The sequence below is a fragment of the Pipistrellus kuhlii genome, unplaced genomic scaffold (assembly GCF_014108245.1).
Source record: "Pipistrellus kuhlii isolate mPipKuh1 unplaced genomic scaffold, mPipKuh1.p scaffold_m20_p_2, whole genome shotgun sequence".
NCBI classification, from domain to species: Eukaryota; Metazoa; Chordata; class Mammalia; order Chiroptera; family Vespertilionidae; genus Pipistrellus; species Pipistrellus kuhlii.
Window position 1 is genome coordinate 134361879 of NW_023425515.1, and position 27124 is coordinate 134389002.

Sequence of the window (27124 nt, forward strand, 5' to 3'; positions counted from 1 at the left end):
CTCCCTCGTCTCCTTCCTACTCTCCTCCCTCTCCTTAGCTGCTCTCCCTGCTTCCCATGGGGCTTCCAGGACCAGAGCTAATACCCAGGACAAGATGAGCCAACTCCCTGCTGTGCACCGAGGATAAACTTGCTTTGCTTCTCATTATTGCTCACTGTGCGGTGGCTCAACCTCTGGGCAGTGAGCTTCCAACAGCAACCTGGGGGCCCAGGAAGAAGAGAGCACGCCTGCGACCCAGCTGCAGTCTGAGGCGACTTGGACGTAGACGGATGGGAGGGGCAGGCTTTCGTGTGGTCCAGCTCCACATTCCAGATTCCCTGAACCAGGGTGAGAGGCCACAGTGCTAGCTTATAATAAAGTGTAAGTTCCCGTTTCATTTCCTCTTCTTTCTCATTCTCTGCCTCTCCTGAGAGTGAGGCTGAGTGTCCAACCAGGAAGAATTCTTGGCTCCCTGAATATAAGATCATACATCACCATCCCACTCCCCTCAACTTTAAACAAGAACCTACTGGCACTCCCAGGAGTTACCCAGAGGTAGTGGGCAGCCCAAAACTTTGTCTCTGACCATGGGAACATCTGGCCGGCTCACAGGTTGCTGAAGGAGTCACCTGTGGCAGACCCTGGTTCCGTGGGGTGGCCTCATTCCAAAGTGTGAGTTTTTGGTGGAACTTTGATAGAAGGCTTCTGAAGGAGGCATTTGTGGCAGAATTTTTGCTTTTGCTATCCACTGTATGACTCAGATGGGAGGGCAGTCAACACTAGAACAGGGCAAAGTCCTAGAAGGAGGACCCTCTGCCCAACCTTGGCCCTGCCATGGCCTGTCAGCATGAAGAAGGCCTCTTTGAAAGTCTTCCTCGGCAATGAGAAACCAATTCCGTTAAAAAAAAAAAAAAAAGTTTACAGAATTTATTTTTTCTACTCAAAATGAAAATAGCTTTATTGAGTTCCACGGAAATGATATATAGTTTTACAATCTAGATTAAGTACTAAAAATGTCAATAAAAGTATTGGCACTGCTTTTCGCGGACACATCTGGGTGTATTTGAGAACAATGTGTCTTTGTTGATGTGAAACATTTCTTGCCTTCCCATTGTCTTTGGGGCGAGGAGCAGAACCCGTGCCTTGCCTTCCTCCCTGCCACGTCTCTGCGCTGCTTCTCCCAGGGTTCCTGCCAGAACTGAAGCCAGGAAGCATCCGCTTATTGGCTAATCATCCCTTCCCTCCATCCCCGCCCCCTCCCCCTCAATGGGCTCTTCCTCCACTTCCCAGTGCACCCTGGGCAGCTTCCTTCATCATAGGCCTCCTCTCCCCGGTGGACAGACCCCTTCCGCTGGGCTGGGCAGGCGAGGGTGCCCTGCAACCGGAAGGAGCCCAGTGATGGCGGGTTTTCTGGAGGCATCCTTAGCCGGGGTGACACTTCATCCACAGGGCTCTTCTACCAGCCCCACTTCCTGGAGTCTGGAAAGCGCTCTCCCTGAGTTTCCCCTTCACATGTCCTTGTTGCACCAGAGCAGAAGGCATACAGGCATTGGAAAGGTGGGGATGCCAAAGCTGCTGTGAGAGACTTCGAGGGCCACTTCCCTGCAGGTGCCTCTGCCTGCCCCTGTTACCTTCCAGGCCAGCAAAGAACAGCGTCCACACGGGCACGGGAAACCTCTCCAAGATGAGCGAACAGAGCATCTCAAACCCTCTCTCCCAGAAATGGGACCAACCAGGGTCCCCAGGTGGCCCACCTTAGAGCTGCTATTCAGTGCTATTCAGAACGCCACTCAGGGCCCCGCCCAACGTCCGTCTCCCCCCACCACTTCCCCCAACCTTTTGTTCTCCAGCTGGTAGACTCGGGCTCCATGAGAAACTGCGTCTCTGGAAGTTTGAAAATCTAATTTGTGCTCCTGTTGTTAAATGATGGTAACTTAGAGTCACTGAATTGGAACTCATTAAGAGGGCGGCATTAAGGAGTCGCTGCCGCATTTGAAATCCATTTCTAGGGGAGTCTGCGTGCGGCCAGCGACTTTCTCAGGGGGTCATTGAAGTCACTCCCTTCCGAAAACAAAGTATTCTTTCTATACAGCACCCCCAGGTCCCTGCCTACTTGCTTTCAGGTATTTAACCGAGAATTATATAAGCTCCAATACCTCAATTAATTAAGAGTAAAATGAAGATGGCGACTTCATATTTCTTTGGTCAGTGAGAATTTTAACATTCTCATAACCCTTTTCATTCTCTCCTCTCTTTGTGAATGCTAATAGAAAAGTCCTTTTTTAAAATGGTATTTTGTTAGCCGGGGATACGCCGACAACTCTGCAGTATCTTCCCACAGATCACTGCTCACATCATTCAGATGTGGAAAATTTTAAATGAAATCAATACTGGCCTATTCACGTCAACAGCACTATCCCTGGCAATGTAAAAAAATATAGAGCGAAATTGCAATCCAAGCGACTCACCCAGCGCTCTTTTCATTACAGGTCGTCAATTAAATTATTTCTACAATATTGTATTCGTCCACAGAATGTTACGCAATATTCATGCACATTACTTCGGCTACACAGAGCCCTGGGAAAATAAATGAGAACTTAAGAGGTCTAGGAAAATAGGAAGGCATTGACAATAAGGCCGGTCAAAACTGCCCCCAAGATGATGCTTCTATTATCACTTAAGAAACAGCAATCCCTTCATTCGTGGGGTTCCAAATTATTCTTTCCTATAGGAGAAAGTAGTCCCGAAGAGATTTCTCATATTTGTTCATGATTCACGTTTGAAAGAACTTCGCTCGTGGAGCTTGAGGGCCAAGTCGGCCTTGTTGCGATGGGTGAGCCCTGCCTTCGAAGCTCGCCCTGCCCCCATTCTCCTGGACTCAGTAGCAGCAGCCGGATTGAGAAGCTGAGTTCATTACCAGTCCAGGCCCAGGGCCTCATTGATGACTCCCCAGGAGGTTCTGCAGTTCCAATTGCCCTTGGCGCTGCACAGCGGAGACCTGGGGACCACGCTGGGGCTCTGCCCCAGAATCCGTGATCCAGCCAAGATGCATCACGGTGGGAGGACGAGCAGACGAAATCAATAATTTCAATCACTGACTATCCGTGATAGGAACCGGGGAAGGCAGAGGAGTATGGGGGAAGGGAGGCAGAGCTAAGCCCCGGCCTGAGAAAAAAAAAAATTAGGAAAACTCCAACATAAGGAGATGAGGGTCAGAGAGGAATAAAGTACCTAGGAATTGTCCTCTCCCAAGAGAGTCAACTTGGAAGCAATCTGTGACCCATGAGCCTCCTCCTCCCTCTGTGGAGTGTGGATTTGTCAGCCTTTGTCCTGAGCATGCTGAGTCCTACGGGCTGGCCCAGCCCTTCCTCTCAAAGCCTACTGCTCCCTGTGCCTCCAGCTTGCCACAAGCCACGAGGATGCTGTCTGGAAGCTCAGCTCCAGTGCTTCCTCGGCTCTGAGGAAAGAGCTATGTGGCTAGGCCAAGGCAGATGATTTCCTTAGGTCTACTTCCTCCTCTTTAAAGGCAGGGCCACATCAGATCAGATCCTCCTGGGACTGACAGTGGAGACTCCTGCAGGCCAGTCTGTCCTCGATGGCCTGGTCCTGATTGCCGCTCCTCTGACTGCCCAGGACTTTCCACTGGGGAACCCAGGCATGGATGTTGGGAGTAATAACACTGGCTGTCTGTTGTTTGGTGCTTCCCATCCAGGATCTCCTTCAAGCCTCCTGGGAACATCATGGGCTTTCTTATTCAGGTCTCCGTTTTATAGACAAAGAGAGTGAGGTACAGAGGAGTTAATACCCGTGCAGGGTCACCAAGTTAATGCTTAGCAGAGCTGGAAGTGAAGTCTGTGTTCGTGTGACTCTAAAGTCAGAGCTTTTAATACCAGAGTATACAGTAGTTTCCCCTTCTTCATGGTTTCACTTTATGCTATCTCAGCTATCCATGGTCAACCATAGGCCGAAATTATTAAATAGAAAATTCCAGAAATAAACAATTCACAAGGTTTAAATTGTGCACAATTCTGAGTAACGTGATGACACCTCGCACTGCCCCACCAGGGTTGTGAATCCTCCCTTTGTCCAGTGTCTCTCTACTGAGTACCTTCCCTCCTGTTAGTCACCAAGTAGCCATCTTGGCTATCAGATCGAGTGTCAGGGTATCGCAGTGTTTCTGTTCAAGTGGCCTTGGTATAGCAGCCCAATGCTACAGCACAGCACTTCCGTTATCCACCCCAGTTCATCTCTCCACCAGGCATTGCATCATCTTACATCTCATGAAGAAGGGTGTGTACAGCACAATAAGATATTTAGAAAGAGACCACATTTACCTAACTTTTGTTACCGTATATTGTTATAATTATTCTATTTTACTATTATTATTGTTCATCTCTTATTGTGCCTAATTTATAAATTAAACTTTATCACAGGTGTGTATGTATAGGAAAACACACAGTATATATAATATTTGATACTATCTATGATTGCAGGCGTCCTCTCGGGGGTCTAGGAAAATGTCCCTCAGGAATAAGGGGGTACCCCTGTTCTGCCTCTTTCCCTCTCTGTCCTTTAATGGAAGCAATGCAGGGACTACGTTTCTTCTTCTGTAGGGTGGTCTTCAGCCATCAGCCAGAAAGGCCAGGGCAGGCCTTCTCGGAGTTTCCTCCAGCACAATTAGGCAGCAGAGGGCTCTCAGGGACACCCCTCCTCACCACTCATCTTCTCTGTCTTCCATTCCTTATGCCTCATCCAGGATTCTCAGCGTCTTCCCTATCATCCACATCCTGGTCCTTTTGGCTCCACAGTCTTCTTTCCACCCTCTTCTGCACCTCAGTTACAAAACGCTATTTCCAAGGCTCAGTCCTTTTGGGCCTTGCTACTCTGCTATAAAGACGCCAAACAAGTCATGCCACATGATGCTGGGGCAATGTACAGACCTTGGGCCCTGTATACCGTGCCTACATCCATTTAGGACATTTTGGAAGACAATGCTCTTAATCCAAAATTGTAGGTCAGAATGTCTATGCCTCGGGGAAGGTCATTTGAAGGAGACTTGTGGCAGAAGCAAGCCTGGTACATCTGCCACCACCCCAGTGAATAAGAGTTGCTACTGTAATCACTCACAAGACTTGAGAAGCCCAAGCTGGGAACGTCAGGACACATTGCAACCGGGGAAGGGAGCCTTTGGTCAGGAAAGCTGTTGGTGGTGTGAGCAGTGGAGGGTAGAGATTGGGAACAGATGAAGCCAGAAATAGTGTGGCTTTGTTTCTGGATCACCACACTGCGGGTGACCCAGCCTTCGTGAGAGAGCCACTGGAGCATGTAGCTGTAGCTAATGGAGCCCACAGTTCTGCCACAATGTTCCAGAATTTGTATGCATCCTGAGACACAGAGATGAGTAAGATGTAGTCTCTGACGTGAGGAACCTCTAAGTCTGGTGGGAGGAAGTGGGACACAGAAGGAACCATGACACAAAGCAAGCAGTTATTAGTGCCAAGTAGAGATAAGTACACAGAGGGCTGTAGGGTCCAGGGTTCCAGCTGACCCTTCTGTTCACAGAAGGACCTTGAAGATGGAAGAGGTCTGAACTAGGCTTTGAGACTAAGAAATGTAAAAAGCCTTGTCATTCTTGGAACATTTAGTACATACCCAGTTTCTGACTTGCATGGTCCCAGAAAATCATTGCAGCACTGTGAGGAGGGAGAAAGCTGAGCCTCAGACAGTGGAGCAGCTCAGCTGACGAGCAGCACAGGCAAGAGCCAAAACCAAGGGAGTCTGCCTCCAGAGCCTGAGTCACTTTCACTGGCCAAGAGAACAGCAATAGAAGAAGTTCAGGGATTGGGAAGAACATGGGGGTCTGGAGAAGGTGGGGGAGCAAGTTTGCTGTGGCTGAGGCTCTCAGTGTGGAACGTATGATGATATAGGGAGATGGGAGGCATGCAAAGGATAAGACAATATCACCAGAGGAGAAAAGCAGGCACTCTGCAAACCACTCTGTGGGCTTATGTCTCGGTTCTCCCACATATCAGCTATGAAACCTCAAGTGTTTGCTTAACATTTCTGTGCCTCAGTTTCCTCATCTATAAAAAGGGAACATCATAGGGTTATTGTGAGAATAAATAAGCTGGCCAGATTATTGTGATCTCTGAATGCATAATAATCTTGCCATTCAGTGTATATCCTATATAATAAAAGGCTAATATGCAAATTGTCCCCTTGGTCAAGAGTTTGACCAGCAGGCAGGCCAGCCAACCGCCCATGACCCCTCCCCCTGGCCAGGCTGGCTGAACCCCACCCATGCACAAATTCATGCACTGGGCCTGTAGTGTATATATATATATATATATATATATATATATATATATACACACACTAGAGACCTGTTGCAGGAAGATTCCTGCAATAGGGCTTCCTGCTGTGGTCTCCGCCACCCCGCCTGCTTCCGCCCTGCTTGCTTGCTTCTCCGAAGCTTTGCTCCCTTCTGAAGCACTTGGCTTCTTTCTACACTGTCTTCAATCTTTGCTCTGCACCTGGATATGCAAATTAACCGCCATCTTGTTTGGGTTACTTTGTATATTCACCCTGATTGGCTGGTGGGCGTAGCGAAGGAATGGTCAATTTGCATGTTTCTTTTATTAGATAGGATATACAACTGAGTGGCCAGATTATTATGTGTTCAGAGATCATAATAATCTGGCCACTCAGTGTATATGATCATAGGACAGTGCTGGGGGCGTAGTAAATGCTATATATAATATTTATTAATTTATTTACTTACTTATCTTTTTGTTTGTTTGTTTGTTTGTTTGTTTGTTTAAGAGGCAGTGTAGACTCTGGTTTCAAGCATGCATTTCGGAGCCAGATGGCCTAGTTCAAATCCTGGCTCTACCACTGTGGCTGTGTCCTTGGCCAATTTACATCACATTTCTGTGCCTCAGTTTGATCATCCATAAGACAGGATAGCAGTGCCTGCCTATCTCACAGGAATTTCATCAGGCTCAAGGAGACACAAACCATGTCAGACAAAACAAAACAGGAAGTGGGACTCCACAGATGAAGTTACTTCCTAAATCATAGTCTGTGTCTACCGTGTTGGCGTGCTGGTTATAGGCTAAGAAGTTCCTTCCCAATCAGTTACACAAGTGTCCTCATGGGAAATTCAATAAACAGTTCAGCGAAAGAACTATAAATTCTTAATTGTAGGGGATTAATAAGGCTTTATTGTGGTAAATTTATCTTACACATGATTTAATAGGTCAAAACTACATTTTGTAATTAAAACTTAAGAAATGGTGCACAGTGAGCTTATAACACAAATTTTAGTCTAAAACAACTAACTCAGAGAACCATAAAAGACAGAACAATATACATGGTGTCCTCCAAAAAATGTATACCCACGTTAACAGCTGGCAGCTCAGCCTTGAAAATAGAATGTATTTTAATAAGCATTGCCTTTATAACTATTCCAAGTGTGTGTATATATTTTGGGGACACCCTATGCATACACCGTGGCTTGGGAAGAGGCAAGGTTTTGGGATGCAGGAAAATCTTTTAGGAGCTTTATTTTAAGCCTCTCAATAGAATGTCTCCAGCCCTTACCATTTGAACTGTTGGAGCAGTCCCCTTTTACAGGCCATGGGTCAGAGTCAAAAGGAAAACACACTCCAAAGGGTTGCCCTGCTGGTGTGGACACCCAGCCCCAGTTTTCAGGCTGCTGTCCAGCCTCCATGCCTTCCCATCAACAGTCATTTGAGCAAAGCCTTCAAAACAAATACTAACCCTCCTTGCCTGCATCTGAACTTGAAGACCTGGCATCCATGTGTACTAAAGCTATGGATCCTTTTTGCTCTCGTGGTCAGAGAGGAAAAACTGTGATGAAGTTCTAGAAGATTCTCAAGGTAACACGGAGCAGATTTCAATGGAAGACAGCACTGCATGTGGTTAGATAGATATGGGGTGGAGGCTAATGCACCCAGAGTGAATCCCCTCAGCTCTCTAAGCTGGTGTGCAAAAGTTTCTTCTTTTGTAAAATGAAGATAATAATAGGTCCCATCTCTGAGAGTTGTTTTGAGGACTTCATAAGACTGCAAAGTGCAGTGTCTGGCACACAGTAGGCACTTAATATTAATTATCATCCCTTTATTTAGACAAAAGGGTCAGAAGGAAAGGTTATGGAAAAGGGGAAATACTCAATCATGCATCACTCTTAGCCTTGTCCTCAACCACAGAGGTATTTTCTTTTCTGAAAAACTGATGCCTTCCTGAATTAGAAAACAATAATTTTAGAATTTAACAAGTTGTCTAAAAAGTTTTGCTCTTTGGCATGAAGGTTGAAATTTTACTTAATGTCGTGTCTGGCATTTCTCTTCAAAGGAGAGCAAATTGGAAAAGTTTGTGTTTAAGTTATTTTTGGAAAGAAAAACAAAGCAAGGGAGTTCATTGATTTGAAAGGTTTGGCCATAAAACATCTACACGTTGAATTTTTACTTGTTTTAGTTTTAAATCACATTTAGAAGCATACACTTATGGGAGCATATACATTATATGCATATTGATATACGTGAGTTGATGTCCTAGAGTTTAAAGTTATTTGTTTATATGTGAACAAAAAGAGAAACCCTCTCACACTGTACCTGCCTTGGGGGCGGGGGCACAAAGGCCCCAGGAGACCGTGCATGTCCCTCTTGACTTCAGCCCTAGGCACAGCCATCTCTGGTGACTGGGGGATAAATGGGTCTCCATTTGTTTGACAAGCCTTCCTGCTGGGTGTCATCAGGTGACACTCACTGGAGCATTGCTGTCCCTCCCCTCCCCTCCACTCTTACTCCTGGTCCCCAGAAGAAGAGGTTGAAGCCAGCTCATCCTGCAGTGGCCCTTCATCCATTGCACTCATCCTGTGGGCCAGGGCCCCGCCTGCCCACAAGAGAGCCACTGTGCTGCTGCCTCTGCTCCCAGCTTCCCTCTGGAAGGTGTCCAGGTGTGTCCTTGCCTTCTGCTCTGGGTGCTGGGCGGGGAGGAGCAGGGATGCAGCTCTTCTCTGCACTGCCAGCAGCACACGCTGCAATGGTCAGAACTCCCAGGGACAGTACGTTTTACCTCTTGAGCATTCTGCAGGGGGTTATGAGAGTGGCCAGTCAGGCTCCCAAAATGGCCTCGTTTGGGAAGATCTACCACCCAAGAGTTAATGAAATCGGGTTAATGAATAAGCTGGGAGATGCCAAAACTTAAAAATAGTAAAAAGGAATTTGAGGCTGAATGGGCTCCCTGCGCAGTGTCCTTGCTAAGTCAATACTAGCCTCATCTCTTTTTCTTATGAAGGGCAGAAAAATGTTCTCAATAAAGGGGTGAAAAGGGAGTCTTTGTCATTAGAACCATCCATGAGGAGGTCTGTCTGCACCCAAGGCTTCTATTGAAAATCCAGGCCTGAGTACCACACAGGTGTTTCTCCCAGAGGTTAAGGGCCTCCTGTCTCTCCCACCTCTAATCCCACCCCAAACCCACAAACATGAGCCCCTCCTGGCCTTGAACACTCACTTGGGTTGGGATTGGAATCTGGGGACTCTTCGGCATTGCAGTAATTATGTTGGTCAAGGCCTGTGTTCTTGACAAAGAAAACATTCCCCTAACTCAACCTGAGTAATCCTTAATGAGTCCTTGTATCTAGTGATAAATTTCATAATTATTCAGCCCCTACCACTAACACCGAAATTCATCAGTCAAAGCAAATTAGCCGAGATTCATTAGAATAAGACATCTAGTAGGCACATGTACTTTATTAGCCTCTTACACCAATAGTTTTAATTAGGTACATATTTCACAGCTCTCGAGCTACTCCAATGAAGGGCTGCCTTTATCTCTTTTATTTACAGTAACAAGCTATCAAACAAACACCACCATCATTAAACTTGGATATAAAAAAAACTTGTTTTATTAATGGCAGGCTATTCGAGCCTTGGATTTCTGAAACCTGCAGTAGACAGATACTTTTATTAATTATAAAATGCTATTCAATTAAATTGAAAAGAGGAGGTGATGTGTGAGAGGACCTAGAGCTTAAGTCAAGAGTGAGATTCTCTTCTTCCTTCCTTACAGATGGGTTCCTCTAGCTCACCTTCAGCAGGGGGAGAAAAAAATCTCTTCAGCTATTTTAGCGATGAGAGAAGTGATTAAAATCCAGAACATTTAAAAAGTATTCATAAGGAATTTAAGTGATGTTATAAAAAAGGGAAATACAGGAGTGAATGTTACACATTCATAGAATTCGGGCTCATGCATAACAAACAGTCCAAAACACTTTACTTGTAATGCTACCCAAAATTAAAGAGGCAAAGAGCCAGGCCTGCCACATGCTTTTGTAGGAAGGTGTCAAGAAATGACAAATGGCGCCATCTGCTGGTCCTCATGTTAAACACTTAATTGAGAGCCCAATTGTCAGAGGTTGCCTAAAAAAAAAAAAAAAAAAAAAAAGGAATGAGAAAACTGTGTCCACTGATCCTTTCATATGCTTAGACAAGGTATAATACTACAGAAAAGGCAAAATTTGAGCTCAACTCTAAAAGTCAAAAGTTTAGTCCAGACACTTCAGGCAAAACAATGGAGAGAGATTGTTAGCCTTTTTGGACTGACTCTTAAGAGTCCGAAGAGTCAGTCCAAGTTGAGCTGTCTCTGAGGTGTAAGCAGACGGACCACTGCCAGATACTCAAAGGCAACAGGGCAAAGCACAGCTGAGGTACTGATATCACCTGCTGCCCCGAACCCTGAGTTCCTGGATCACTATACAGGGAGAAACACAGAATTCTGGGAAGGACCCGCATGCTCTCTTACAGATCCTGTGACACCATCTCCATCATCCTCAAGTCCCTTTCTGGAATGTTTGTTTCTCTGTTTCTATCCCCACCTTGCTTTAGCTGTCTATGCCTCCAGGCATGAGTATGAAATTCCTCGGCCTTCATACATCCCAGGAACTGGTGTGAAACCAATGAAATAACATCATTTTAATATAAATGAGCTTTGTCGATGAACTAAACCAGTTCATACAAATATTGAACAAAAATGTATGTGCAATAACCTTTAAATAACATCTTTTAAAATTCAAATCTTAAAAAGGAGAAAAACTCTTCATAATTCCAATTTCTGCAGTCTCCCTCCCTTTGAGCTTGACCAAGTAAATCAGCCCTTCAGAGGCCATCAGCACCTGCAAATTGAAAATCTACATTTCCAGACACCACAGTCACTGGGACCTTTATCCCTGGCCACATTTTTGGAGTAAAACGTGAAATTAGATCATTTTTGAGATGCCTTTAGTGTTGTCATATAATATTGCTCATAAGTAACAGATAGCAGAGAAAATAATTTACATTTTTATGGGATATCATTTGAGAGGTTATTGCAAATAAAAATGCTATTAACAAAATTTGAGTAAACTTGTATTGCTTCTGCCCTTTCTGTGAGGTAGGACTCAGAAAGCCTCCTCCAATGGGACTGCTATAAGAAGAAGTTACCTCAGCTACAGGCTGCCAGATTGTAATGGGGGTGACTCACAGTGTGGAGGGATTTTGTGTGTGTGTGTGTGTGTGTGTGTGTGTGTGTGTGTGTGTGAGGAAATTCCTCCAAGTCCATTTTCTCTGTGGCTTAAATCTCCTGTGAAAACAGAGCACAACCTGGCAAAGCTTCCTGTTAGAGAGAGTCACCTACCCCTGGAATATGTTTTATGGAAAGCAAAAATCCATTTTAATGCCGTGATTTCTGTGCCAGGGTGCTGCCTTCCTGAATGGCCTGCCACTTGTGATCTGCTGTCTTGCAGTGTTGGCCTTGGCCCTGGCCCTTGGGTCTCTGTTTGTTCTCTCAGTTCACTCTTCAGAGTCAATGATCATTGGCAGCCCTGGGAACCCTGAAGAGCCAATGTCTCTTGTCTTCTATCAACAGGAGCCCTCCACCCACTTTCTCTCTTCCTTATGCTCCTCAGTGCTTACTGACCCTTCATGCCACCCCAATTTTAATTCTCACAGGAAAGGGTGACTTAAGGTCCAGCCTCGCTCAAGCACCTCAATGTGACCCTGCTAGTCTCAGATTGGACAGAATAGACTGGGGTGAGGCCGGAGGGTGGCACTGAGGTGGGGAAATGGGAAAAAGGGAAAGAGGCTGCTGCTCACTTAGCTGCAGGCTCTGAAGTCAGTGCTCTACCCATATATTCTTAAAACCTCACAGTAATCCTATGTAAATGGGTGTTGTATAGAATTGGCAACCGAGGTCCAGAATTGCCCAACCTCACACCAGCACTGTGGGACAGAGGTGGGACCTGATTTCAAAGCCCTCCCTGTTTTCATGGCACCATATTACCTCCTCAAAGCAAGGCTCAGCAGCAAGAACTGCTTCTACACAGACCCTGCTCAGTGGCATGGGAGACCCCCTGTCCAGCCTCACCTGACTGGCTTCTCCATTGCCTTTGACACGGCTGGATTCTTCCTCCTCATAATGCTCTGTCTGCCTCCTCCTTGTTCTTTGTCTCCTCTCTCTATAGCTCTTCTCTCAAGAAGTTCTTGAACACGAATGTCCCATAGTTCCAATCAGTCTCTGCTCCCTACTGCTCACACTCTCCCTAAGCCACTTCTTTCACCCCCACGACTCTAAAAGCCAGACAGCACCACCCAGACCTACAGCCTTAACTCTGATCTTTCACCTCATCTTCTCATTTATTTACTCAATTCCTGCTAAGCCTGTCTCCATGGGCATTCCTAGGGCACCTCAAACTTAACATGTTCAGAAGAGTTTATCTTTCCACCTTTACGCATGTTGCTCATTTCAGTCAATTGCACCCTCATCCTCAGCCTCCCAGGCCAGAAAGTTGAAGTCACCTGCTGTTTTCTGAGCCCCCAGCGGTCACACAGTTTAGTCATCCCACCTCCTAACTATAGGTCCCATTGTCCTTCCCCCCAAAACCATACTGGCACTTCATACTGTACTTTTCCCTTTCTCTATCTATTGCAAACTTCCTAACTGGATATCTGCCTCTAGATTTGCCTTCTCAAGCCTTCCCTTCACAGGATCATCACAGAAGTCTCTCTGGAATGCAAATCTTTCCACAGCAGTCTATATTTTTCAGGACTTTCTTGATCACTAATGTGAGAAACCAATTCCAAACTGACTGACGTATGCAAAAAGAGAGAATGTTTTGGTTCTCATACCTTAGGAAGTGGCCAGTATAACTAAGGAATTGAATTTTAAAGTTTAAGTTTTAATTAATTTAAATAGCGATGTGTGGTTAGTGGGTATTCTACTGGACAGCACAGTTCAAAAACAGAGTTACATCAGGTTGTTTTATAGTCCTGTGCTTTTGCTCATTCTCTTCCTTCATCTTGGATGTCCTTCCCTCCCTTTATATTCTCAAACCCACTTAGCTAAATATGGAAGCCTCCAGGAAGGTGGGGGTGGGAAGGAGTATACTTGGTTTCATGGTAACTCCTCTCTTTCTGGTGTTCTTTTGCATATTCATTTGACTACTTTTTGCTAGGCCCTGGAGATGCAAAGAAAAATCCAGTTCTTGCTATAGAGCACAAGGTCAATCCCTTCTCTGGCATCACTGATTACCCCTCTCTGCCCATTAACCAGGTAATTTCCCATCCCACTGACCTCAGCCTTGATAATCCCTCACTGTCTGGTGTCAGCCTCTCCCAGCCAACTATCCTTTCTTCAACTGCTAACCTATAGCGAAAACGTTCACCTCTTCCTCCAACATCTGGAATATGGGCGATTCTAGGAGGGTAGAAAGAGCAGCCTATAAAATGAGGGGGACTAGCTGTGGGAGAAGAGGCCCTTGTTCTAGACAGACACACCACCCAGACCTACAGCCTTAACTCTGATCTTTTACCTCATCTTCTCATTCATTTACTCAATTCAAGATACCTCTCTATTGAAAGTGGGCCATGCAAATTCCCAACAGTCTCACCTAAAAGAGAGGTTCAATCTTTTTAAGGATAAAGAGAGGAGGAACACTGACTATTCATCTCAGGGCACAGTCAGTAGGGATGGTGGGTTCCTTGCCATTTAGGACAGAAGATGGGAACAGCGGCTCTCAACTCTGGAGCATTATAATCATCTTGGAGAATTGTTTTATAAATAAGGATTCCTGGTCCCTGCTCAGGCCTGCTGAATTGGCATCTTGTGGGTAAGCCTAGGTATTTGTATTTGAGACATCTCCACAGGTGAGTGTGCTCTGCCTAGAGTCCAGAGTCTAAGAAAATAGAAGCCTGGGCCAGGGAACAAAGCATGAGGGTCCTGAAAGGATAATGACCATGAGTGCCTGAAGCAGCATTCCCTGGAGAAAACTCTGGAATTAACAAGTGTCCATGGGTTAAGTCTGGATGCCCACCTGTATTAGTATGCTAGGGCTACCATAGCAGTACCACAGACAAGGTGACTTAAACTGTGAGACAACTCTGGAGGCTGGAAATCAGAGATCAAGTTGTCAGCAGGGTTGGTATCTTCTAAGGCCTTTCTCTTTGGCTTATAAATTGCCATCTTCTCCCTGTGTTTCACATGATCTTCCCTCTGAATATGTCTGTGAGCTAATCTGCTCTTCTTGTAAGGACCTTAGACATACTGAATTAGTGCCTACTTTGGTGACCTTCTTTTAATTTACCCTAAGACCCTATCTCCCCTGAGGTCTCATTCTGAAGTACTGGAGGTTAGGACTTGGCCTATGAATTTTGGGGAGGACACAATTCAGCCCATAACACCACCCTACTTTAAGGACAAACACAAGTCTTCTTCTCCCAAAGTCCACAGACATCCTATGTGCACAGGTTGGAAAAATCTGACCCCTTGTCTTTCAACATCTGCTGTGAGAGTTCCACAACTGATAGAAGAAAAGTGACCCTATGATTTGAAACAGAAATTGTTGTCATGAGAATATTCGTAGTATTTCTCCTCTTCTATCTGTTATGATTATGCCAGGCTGCAAGTTACAGAAAACCCGACTAATGGTAGCTTAACTGAAAAGGCTGTTTTCTCAAATCTGGAGACAGGCATTTCTCTCAAATCTGGAGATAGGATTCTTTGGGTGTTAGCTCTGCAACTGTGGTTCTCAACATGAATGCCTTGGCACTTCTCATTGACTATCTTTCATGCTTGTGACTTCCTGGTCACAGATGGCTATTGCAAATCCAGACCAAGATAGGGAGAAAAATGGAAGTGCCATTCTAACTATATCAGAACCCTTACAAGAGAATCAAAAAATTCCTTAGAAATTCCCAGCAGATCTCCATGTATATGCCATTGACCAGAACTGTCATCTGGTTACTCTTGGCTCTGGGGGAATCTGGAAAAGCAACTATTTATCTGGATACAGTTATTCATGAATTCAACAAGTATTGGTTGTGTGCCTCGTATATATCAGGGGGTGCTCTAGGTACTCAGGATACAGTAATAAATAGAAGGAAAAAAATCCCTGCCTTTATGTAGCTTATAATCAAGAGGGTGCTTACAGCCTGGTGTTCACATTGTCACTTCCTCTAATAGACAACATATCTGCCACAACCTCCTACAAAAACAGAACCTTGTAACTTCAGTCCTGGCTTTCCATCTGGATCCCCTCTTTGAAATGAGTCTCACTTAAGATGGACTGGGTCAACTCAATATAACAAAGGTACCAGTGAGGAGAGAAAGTGCAGAAAGAGAAAACTCGATGAGAATCTGAGATGATGAAGAGAGTTCTCCAGGCGCTGTGGACAGTGGCTTCCAGCATAGACATGGGATGTAATGGAAATAAACAAGAGAAGAAAGGGAATGGTTTTGTTGTTCTTTGAGTCTTGTTCATGAGTTTTGAGAAATCTGAGTAAAGAAGTTGGGCTATTCAGAAATTGCTTTTCTTAGATGGGTTGTATTTCTTTGTAACACTGCTCTAATACTGAACCACATGGACCCAAACTTAAAAAGGGTACAATTTTATTCATAGCTGATGTTTGCAGTCATCACTTCTTAGGTCTCTATTGTGCAAGCTCATAGGTACTCTCTAATCTTTTTTTTTTTTTAATATATTTTATTGATTTTTTACAGAGAGGAAGAGAGAGGGATAGAGAGTTAGAAACATCGATGAGAGAGAAACATCGATCGGCTGCCTCTTGCACACACCCTGCTGGAGATGTGCCCGCAACCAACGTACATGCCCTTGACCGGAATCGAACCTGGGACTTTCAGTCCACAGACTGACAGTCTACCACTGAGCCAAACTGGTTTCGGTGGTACTCTCCAATCTTAATGTGATCATGGAAGCATAATTTTTTTCTCCCTAAAGTCCACTGGCCTCCTTCTCAAAGTTACTCTCACATAATTTCTTACCCTGTTCCCAAGTTGTATTTTCCACATAGCCTTTTGTAGCCCATCTAAATGTGTTAGGGATTACCAGCACATTTCTCTAACTAAACCTTTTTCAGGAAATCTTTTTTTAAAAACACTGAAACAGACTCACCCAATTTAAATGACTAAATAGAACACTCTGCATCATTTGCAGAGAGACTTTAGATCCCCTCACAGCTTATTCCAAGGATAATAAGAGGATTTGCCTTCTATTTGTGACTCAAGAACCAATCTTACTGTGTTTCCCAAAACAAAGGGAGTCAGAGAACCAAAGAGCTAGTAAACAACTACTCATGACTGTGTCCTTACTAAAATAATCGATAATAATAAAAGCATATGAAAATTGACAGAACAACCGAACAATAGAACGACCATCTGGACGACCTTCCCAGACGACCATGCTATGACACGCGCTGGTGCCAGGCCAGCCAAGGCAGGTGTGCTGTGATTGGTCAGGGACCCCACCATGGCCCCATGGTCACACCACAGAGGGAGGCCCAGGCCACCCTCTGCGAGGCGATTGGTCACAGAGCCCCCCAATCAATCGCCCCAAAGAGGGAGGCCTAGGCTACAAGGCTGGTGGCGCTGCGGCAGGTGGGCTCCTTCTGCGGGACGATTGATGGGGGGACCCAGTGATCAATAGCCCCACAGAGCGAGGCCCAGACCACTGGCCAGTGACGCTGTGGCGGGTGTGCGAGCCAGCCAGTGATCGCCTCACAGAGGGAGGCCCAGGCCAGCCAAGTAATTCCACCCCACACCAGTATCCCGCAGAGGGAGGCTACTGGTGGCAGGGGAGAGCGGGGAGGGCGCTGCACAGATGGCAAGCAGTGGCAGGGCCAGCTGCCGGTAGCTGGGGTAGGAAATTTCCAATAGGTCCTGATCGACAGCCAGGGCTAGGTACCCTAACCTGAGGGGTCCTGGATTACGAGAGGGTGCAGGACGGGCTGAAGGACAGCCCCCAACGTACAGTGATAATATAACAAAGTCTTCCTTCTCTAGAAAACTTGAAGATTCTGGTGTTTTAAAAAAATCAATTTCATTCCCCAGAGCCATCCCCGATACATGTATAGACACTTGCAAGAGTACATGTACTCATTTACACTGTTAGTTAAGATTAGGTTCTTCTGGGAGTAGCAGAAAATCCAAAACTATGAGGCTTAACCAAGATAGAAATGTTTTCCTATCTCAGGTAACATATAGGTAGACATATCAGTCTAGAGCAGTGGTTCTCAACCTTTCTAATGCTGCGACCCTTTAATATAGTTCATGGGTCCACACTGATATAAATAAATAATTCAGTAAGTAAATAGGGGAGAATAGATAAATCTTCCATGCAGAAGATTTCCAAATAATTCACTTGGATACTCCACTCTCAGGGAGGGGGAGCATAATTATCTGCTCCTTTAGTGTGGGCAATCCATAGTGCCTCTCTGCCCAGGAGCACAGTATAGAAAAGGAGAAAAATAAAGAGTAATATTGCAGTGGAGAAACCTGACAAATACCACCTCCAGCCAGGTAATAAAGGTCAACATCCATAGTGATACATCATGTTGATAATATGCACCCCTGGTATAATGTGATAAGAATGGCACTTTACCTCTGTGGTCTTCCCAAAAACACATTACCTCAGAATAATCATAAGAAAAACATCAGACAAGTCCCAATTGAGGTACATTCTATAAACCTGACCAGTATGCCTGAAAACTGTCAAGGTCATCACAAACAAGGAAAGTCTGAGAAACTGTTACTGCCAAGAGGAGCCCAAGGAGACAGAATGACTAAATGTCATGTGGGATCCTGGAACCAAAATAGGGGCATTCGGGAAAAATTAAGGAAACTGGAATAAAGTATAGGTTTTAGCTAATAATAACGCATTAACATGGGCTTATTAGTGGTGACAAATTCACTCTATTAAAATAAGGTGTTAATAATAAAGGAAACTAGGTCTGGGGCATATGGGAACTTCCTGGAGTATCTTTGCAAAATTGTATAAATCTAAGATTGTTCTCATTTATTTTTGAAAAAAGAAAGGGAGACTAGATATTGGAGGATAACCAACAGCCTTTCCCTGAACCCCACCAAGGAGCAATCTTTTCTCTTTGTACCCACAAATCCAAGAGATGTTTATGGTAGAAGGGGTCTTTGAGGTCCTTCGGCTTGTCCCCCAAAATGAGGGGCAGGGACTAACAAAATCCTCAAAGAGGGTTTGTCTACTGTAACTGACGTAGCGGGAAGAGAAGCTAGAACCAGAAGCCAGATCTCTCAATAAATGGCCAAGTACTCTCTCCACTCCTCCAGCCTGGAGAGATAGCCCAGTATGGTGGAGAGTTCCACCATGAACTCTCCTTCTAACAATGGCCAGCCACTCCATCTTTCTCAGCAATAATTTCCTCCCCTTCACAATGGAGATAGTGCTAACTACCTTGTTTATCTTAACAGAACTGTTGTGAGAAGTGAAGCCTATATAAATGCCTGGCATTTCTATGTTGTAATAGACCAGCAATGACCTTTGGACATGCTAAAATTTTGTGACACAGGCCAACAGAGTTGACCCAAACATTTACTTATTCAACATAGAGACAGCATTGTCTGTCTTTCAAAATTATGATACAAAATTTGGTCACAGCACTTTTTTTTTTCTTTTAATGAATTTCCGAAGGCTATTAGCAGACTGTTCTTGTATGTCTCTCTCTCACACCCCATGCCCTGGATTCCCACACAATGTCAAACTGAATACAAGAGCCCACTCAGGCCACTGCTCCTCAGCTTCTCCTAGCAACACAGGTGTCATTCCTGTGCAGTTCGGCAGATGGTACTGATCCCCGGGGGGACACAGCCTGTGAGATCCAGATGTCTGCACAGGCCCGCCAGGCTTCTCCAAGGGCAGACAGCCCCTCGTCCTCAGTGCTGAGCACAGCAAGAAACTCCCACATGTTTGTCCCACCCTGCAGCCACCCACACCCAGCTCTCTCTCACTCCCACACTTTAGCACTCACCGGCCTCAGAGACACCGAGCTGGTCTTGGTTCCCGTAACTGGTCTACTGCCTCCGAGGTCCAGAACTACTGTCTCCCTTCCTACCCAGTGCTCCATATTTGGAGTTCAGCTGCTTTGTTTTTTCTCTTAAACCCTGAAAACCCGCAGTATTCTACCCGCTTTTCTAGATTTTGCACAAAGGACACTGCCAGGTGCTTGACATGTACAGATGATCAGGAGCAGAGAGTGAGAGGAGGAGAAAAGACAGGAAGCAGAGGAGAAAAGAGTATAGGTCAGAGGGGAGGAGGGACACAGAAGCCAGACTAGCCAGAGCCCCAAGAATCACCCTGACAACAGCTCAGTGTCTTCCTTTGTCTTTGTGTCACAAGTTGGAAGTCCTAAAGTCACTGATTCATCATATTCTCAGAAATTCATAATCAAATGCTTTAAAACAGGTTAATCTAACTGCAGATGCATATTGAGAGTTTCTATGAGTTAGGTATTGTGCTCAGGGCCAGCTGGGACAGAGGAGCCTGAGCAGCCTCACAGCTTGGCCTCCCTACAGCCAATATCCTATTGATGGATGGTCATCTGCTGAGGATGAAAGAACTGACTTTCTACACATATAATTCACACATGTCTTTCTTGATATTAAAAACAGGAGAATTATCTCATGCACTGAAACATTTTAACTTAATTAGAATTGCCTTCCATTTTACTTATTGTACTTTCATAACTGAATAGTGTTCCTCTCAAAGCATAGAGATAATTTATATTGATAGAGTTGTAAAACCTTGTTTGAATTTTACTTAAAAATCTAATTTCTCTGACTTGCCTGTTGACAGAATGTTTCCCATGTTTTTGTTCTTGTTTTCTCTTATGATTCTCTAAATCAAGCAACTGCTGTGGAGCGTGGTATCATAATTATAATTTAGATAATAGCATAATCCTCCCCATTGCAGCCCTAGGCCAGGCATTATTTGGTTTCAGATTTTCGGCTGGCTCCAACTGCTGCTCGCAGGGTGGGTGGTGGCAACATCAAACCCAGCAACACTGGCCAATAGAAAATTTTTTTGCCTCTAAAGGGAGCTATCGCTGAAACTGGTTTGGCTCAGTAGATAGAGCATCAGCCTAGAGACTGAAAGGTCCCAGGTTTGATTTCGGTCAAGGGCATGTACCTTGGTTGCAGGCACATCCCCAGTAGAGGGTATGCAGGAGGCAGCTCATCAATGTTTCTAATGCTCTATTCCTCTCTCTTCCTCTCTGTAAAAAGTCAATAATATATATATATATATATATATATATATATATATATATATATATATATATATATATATTTTTTTTTTTTTTTTTTTTTTTTTTTAAATAAAGGGAGCTGTCTATTCTGGTAGGTCAGGACCAATTCCATCTTGTGGAGATATCAGGATTATACCTAGAAAGCTGATTTACTGGCACCACATTTATCACTTACTAGTATTCCTCAGGTGTTTAGTATCTTAAACATTGATCACCACCACCACTCTCCTCAAAGCAATTGCCCTATGGCCCTGTTTTAATCTGGTTTTGGCTGTGACAATTGTTTACATGCAGGTCATTCTCACAACAATGCTAAGAAAATAGGTCATATTTTTACCTTCATTTTTCAAGAAAAGAAATTGAGGTTCAGAGAGGTTAAGTAACTTGCCTAAGGGCAAACTGAAGATCAATGGAGCCACAGATAGACCAGAATTCCAAAGTCTGCATTCCTACAGCATACACCACTCCATACTGACTCCTCTAGAAAAGGTAAACATACCTTTCACTTACATTCATATGTTAGAGTCACTGCCAAAAGGGCTATTTTTGACTTGAGACCTACAAAATCAGAAGCACTGACTTCAGGTCACTAACTCTTGCAATCATACCATGGAAGCAGCATGCGGGATACTAGGAAGAGTACCGATCTAGGAGACCTGGTTTGTGAGTCATGGCACATGACTGAGCACATAGTAGGTGCTCAGTTAACACAGGTGGAACTGAGAACCATAAATCAAGTATGTACATTGGATTATGCCTCTCTCCTGAGTGTTCAAGAAGACATTTTAATGAAATATTTAACTCTTCATGCCAGCATTGCAGAGGTTGTAAAACACTGTAGTAGAGCATCAAAAACGACCACCAGTTACTGAAAATCCATGAAACTTCCTTCACAGATAGAATTTGGGAGGGGGCAAGGAAAATGGAGGAGACTTTTGCTCAAAATAGTGTCTGCATCTCACTGCTGTTTTGTTCAACTTGTCTGTCCTTCTAACTTTGTCCCAGAAAAATCTCAAGGGAAATAAAATTAAACTGTTTCCCAGATTTACTTTTCAAAATTAGTCCTGGGCTGGCCTTCAACACTGCAAACACATTCTGTGTGGTCACAAGGGAGGACTGCACTGGATTCTTGGACCAACCACCAAGCTTTGGGGGCCAGACAAGCCGGACGAGCACAAGAAAAATCACACAGGTGGGTGTTCTGCACTAATTACTGGCTGCCACGCTGGTTTGTCCAGGGGCATAAACCTCTCCGCCTTGTCCTTTGTTTGTCCGCCCTTCCCTGCTATTGGAAATAATGTCTATTTGCTGTCTCTGCTTGGATTTGGCACTGGGAGGAATGATCCACAGTAACTGAACCAGGCCTGGGTTTTGCAGAAGTGCCCCTAGACCATCAGCAGCATCCCTGAAGTTCCCAACCCAAAGGGTCTTCCTCCGAGGAGGTGGCAGGGACGAGGTTTTACTTGACACGCATGGCTGCCATCTGTGGTGAGTTATCCCTTCAGAGGACCCGTCTGTGAACGCTGGACATCGTCAAGGACTTGGCTTCTTCATTTTCTTGGGAACAAAGAAATTCAATTTTAAATCTGCATATTCATCATTCTGGAGAAATAAATAGCGCGTAAAACTGAAATATTTAATAATTCCCCAATCACATGTAGGACAAGATTGTATTCTAAGGAACTGTATAACACTCATAGACATGTGATTGTCCAAGCAACTTGCAAAAAAGCTATCTTTCTCACAATAGATTTTCTTTCACTCTATGTGGGTTTTCAACAGATTACTCCCAAGAGGAACATCTTGCCTACTCGGTCTTTTCCTGCAGTGCCGTAGTCATGGTCTTATAAGCGTTGCTGGGAATATCCTCTGTATCTGAGTTGTTCTTGTCTTCTCATCTTTAAAAGTCATCTTTTCCTTGGCCTTCCCTCTTTAAAAAAATAATTTTTAAATGTAAAATATAAGAACTACACCAGACGGGAGTCTCATCTCAAGCTGATCCTCTGGTTCCTTCTTAGCCACAAAAGGATTGCATGGGTCCTGGGAAAATGTAATCCATAGGTTTCAGTGGGGAGATTAAAGGAGGAAATGTTAGAGTCAAATATCAATGAAAGTTTTGGCCAATAAAAATGTGGATTTCAAAGAGCCTTCCTTTTAAATATTAAAAATTGTAAGAGATTTAGGGGGACGGTTTGTGGTTAACTTATACAGATTTCATTCACAAATGCCCCTTATTTTCCATCACACAAGAAATTAATAAAATTGAAAGCAATACCTCTCCCATAGATATTATTCAGTGGTAACAAGTCCCAGTATGAAGAATCCAGGTTGCCTTCTGTCTAATCATATGGCCATTTCCCCAACTGTTTCACACATGCTAATGGAGTGTGACAAGTAAAACACATTTGGCTCAGTACATGGTCCAACATGAAATGACTTTGCAAACGATGAAGCTCCTAATCATTTTTCTCCTAATCTACCACTGCTTGGGGGGTCGGGTGTCTTCCCTGTCATGAGTGATTTCAGTGCACTGATCAGGGCAGACCTGACAGATTCTTTATCAATGTCAAGTGTCTTTTGTGGTTGAGTCCAGTAACGCTAAAACAAAACGCCTCGTAGATATTAGATACATGGTGGCATTACAGAATTATCTCGCAGGCAATGTTTTTTGGTCCACCTATGAAAAGAAAAATGGAGTGAGTGCTAAAGTCAAAGGGAGAGGCAGCAGAAGTCTTGGCAGTTGTTTCTGTAGAAGTCAGACAATGTGACTGACGTGGGGCCCATCCCTCTCCCCTCCTCCATTCAACTTTGAACAGAACAAAGAGAAATTGCCAACAAAGAAAGCAATGATCTAGGGGGAGGGGACTGAATCTCAATAGGTTTTTAATTTCTGGAAACAGCAGTATTGCGGAAAATAGGGGACTACTGTTGGCACACACATACATCCACAAGTGCATGCCTACCTTTACCAATTAAAGTCATAAACTTTCCCCAGGAGTTTTTTTTTGTTGTTGTTGTTTTTATTTTGTTGGGTTTTTTTCCCCCTTATGAAGCTAATCTCTTAAGCTTCACTGACATTATCCATTCTCTTAATTTCTAACACTAGTGAAACCTGGCATAGACAACATACCATCCACGCAGCTCTGAGTAAAACAGGGAGTGAAAGTGATGGCTAAGTTTGCCTTTGGTAAAAATAAGCTTGCACTGCCACCAGCATTGTGCCTGCTCCATCCAGTCTAGCCATGAAAACTTCATCACCTAACATGTTCGCTGTTTCAATTCATAAGCATGGCTATTCCACAAGCAACTTTTCAAAGGCCCTCTCGTGTACAGGCACAGGATGAGGCCTGCCCATCCCCTCTCCCCTCAAATAAAGAAAATGTTCCAAACTCTTGCTAATCTGCTGCTCTGATTGTGTTCATCTAGGTTTCAGAATACCACAATCCAGCAAACCTGGAACACAAGAAGCCTCACTGTCTTTTTAGAAACTGAAAAGCCACAAGTTGTGCCCAAGCACCTTTGGACAGTGGAAAGACGGGCTCTAAGTGCTGAGTGCAAATCTGGATTGGTTATTGTTCACACTATCAAGTCGGTAAATTAGTCAGAACGGGGAGGACAGCAGCACACAAAGTCCTCAGTAGTCAAATGTTCACAGCTATTTCAATATTTTATCTGATTTTTTTTTCTTTTTGGTACTAGTTTAGAAAGTTGATACTTTAATGTAATTGAACTCACATAAGCTACAAATGTCCAGAAGTTTTTAATAAAGCACCTTTCAGCCTAACTGGTTTTGCTCAATGGTTAGAGAGTCAGCCGGAGGACTGACGGGTCCTGGGTTCAATTCTAGTGAAGGGCATGTACCTCTGTTGCAGGCTCAATCCCAGGCCTTGGTCGGGGTGTGCAGGAGGAAACCAATCAATGTGTCTCTCTCACACAGATGCCTCTCTCTGTGTGTCTCTTCCCTCCCTTCCACTCTCTCTAAAAATTCAATGGAAAAATATCCTCTGGTGAGGGTTAACAGCAACAAAAAAATAAGGTATCTTTCACTATTAAATGCTGGAATCTGTTTACCTTCCATGTAGGCACTAACTAATGGCAGTTGTGCACAAGCACTGAGTAGAAATATATCTTTGTCTCTCTCTGTTTTGAGCTCTGGGGGTAGGTGAGGAGAAAAAGAAAGAAAGGAAAGGAAAAAATAACTTTGAGGCTGAATAAAAGAGGGAGAGCTGTTGACTCATTTACAAAGATGAAATTAATGCCTGACATGCCCACATTTCAGGGAACATGCACCTTTAATGAGTGAGATGAGGAGAAAATTTCTAAATCATTTTGAATAATACCCAACCCATGCTTTCCTGAGAAATCTGTTTTCCATTCATCTCCAGCGCATACATTAGACCCATTTTGTACTCGTTATGCACATAATGATTCCAGACAACATAAGACGATTTCATGATTTTTTTCTTATCATTTTTACTTATGTACCAGTGAGCCAATTTATGCAGCTTAAACCATTGCTAAAGAAGATGCATCAAAAATTGCCTGTAATCATTACAAATAATAGCACAAAATGTTCGCAGGAAGCTGTTTTCTTATCATATTTTCATTAAAACATCTTTTCACCTGCTTTGCTTTCCCCATGTCTGAAACCTGCGTTGTAATCAGTCTTATTAACTGGGAACATAAATATGATTTATTATGGTCTGATAATGGAAGCTACGTGGGCCCAGAGAAGGGCTATATTGTCCTTTGATAAAATGGCTCTTTTCTCTCAAATGGAAAGCTCTATCACGAGAACATGCAGAATGTAGTGAGTGATTATTTCCTCAGGGTGAGTGATGGCGAAGCCCGACAGAAAATCTTCTTGTTGACCATGACGGCCTCAGAGGGTCCCCAAACCTCCCTGAGTTTGACAACCTGCAGACACTTTTGATGAACTGTATTCTTCTGTCAGAGACAGCCTGTCTGGGAGGAGAAAGGAGACCTTTATCGTCTGATCGGCTATTATTGTCTTGATCTTTTATAAGCAAACTCTAATGCACATGAATATAATATCCTTTCACACAAGTGCCAAGCATAATAGAAATGTGGTTATAGGACCCTCCCCTGGTTATGTAAATGTCCTCTACACCATAATTAGGAGAGATGGTTTGTGACTTGATAGTGGAAGAAGAGAGTAATCAAACTGTTTTAGCATCATCTCCCTATTTTAAAGACTTCAACCTGGGGCAAGCAGCGTGTGTGGCAGATATAGGGGACCAGGTTATTTTGAAGTCTTCGTCTAAAATGGGAAAATAGTTTTGAATATTGCATTGGTGCTATATTTTTATTAAACATGCAAATTGCAGCAGGTTTCCAGCCAAGAGTGATTACTATGCTCATATGGCTGAGAAGAAATGACTAAGCTTCTCCGAATACCTGGGTTACAGCAAGAACAAAGACCCATTAGGAAGGAATGCACTTGCACAAAGGGTCCTCCTGCCCAAATACATTTCTCTAATAAATCTCCCTCTTATCCATTTCCAGAAGCCTAAATATGGCACATACACACAAAATTTTTTTTCTACTAACAAATATATTTGCAGGCAACTCCTGAGCAATTAAATCTACTTCTAACTTGGCCCTTGGGAACCATTCTGTTTCACAATAGTGAAGGACAGTTCTCGATGGTGTTTGATTCGATTTGGTGACAAAATTGTCCTCCGATCTTCCAGGTAAAATCCAAGCAGACTAAGAGAGCAGACCGGCTCCTGCAGGCCAACAGTCTGATGCTCAATCTCAGCTGCTGGCAGAAGAGAAGGAGAGAACCCACCTGAACAATTTTAATGCCCCCAGCAAAATGTAATACTTCATTTTTCATTAATCGTCTGATATCTGGACTCCGAGCACCCCACCTTAATCACTAATGGGTTTTGCATTACCAATTAGTGGAGAAAACTCCTGAGCACTGGTGCCAAAAGGTTAATCATTAGTTTCACACTGCTGGTGTGGAGAGTTAGAAGAGCAGCCCCTGACCCCCGAAAGAGTATAAAATGAGAGGGACCAAGGGTTGGACAGAAACCTCCTTATCAAGAAGGAACATTTGACTGACAAACATTGACCTCCACCTCTTTCTCCTGGCATCTTGCCTAGAGGTGGGCTTAAGTAAGATACAAGCATGCATGCGCACTCACACACAAGCCTGGGCCCAGAATAAATCAGCGGCCTTGCCGGTCTCTGCTAAGCCTGTCCCATCAAAGAAGGTGGGTCAGAGCAGAGGAATTCTCTCTCTCTCAGCACCTCTGTCTATTTGCTTCTCTAAGCAATGACTTTCCCATGGGAATGGAAAAGCTTGCCATTTCAGACGGAGTTGGGTTTTGAGAAGTGTTTGATCTCCCTCAAGAGATACTTCTCTGAAGTTCTGCCAACCTTTATCTGTACAAACGAGGCTAAGAGAAAGTATGGAAAGATTCAATTGACAGATAATCTTCAAACTCCAGTTTGGCCTATATTTTGGCTTCTTTCTGAATAAACTGTAC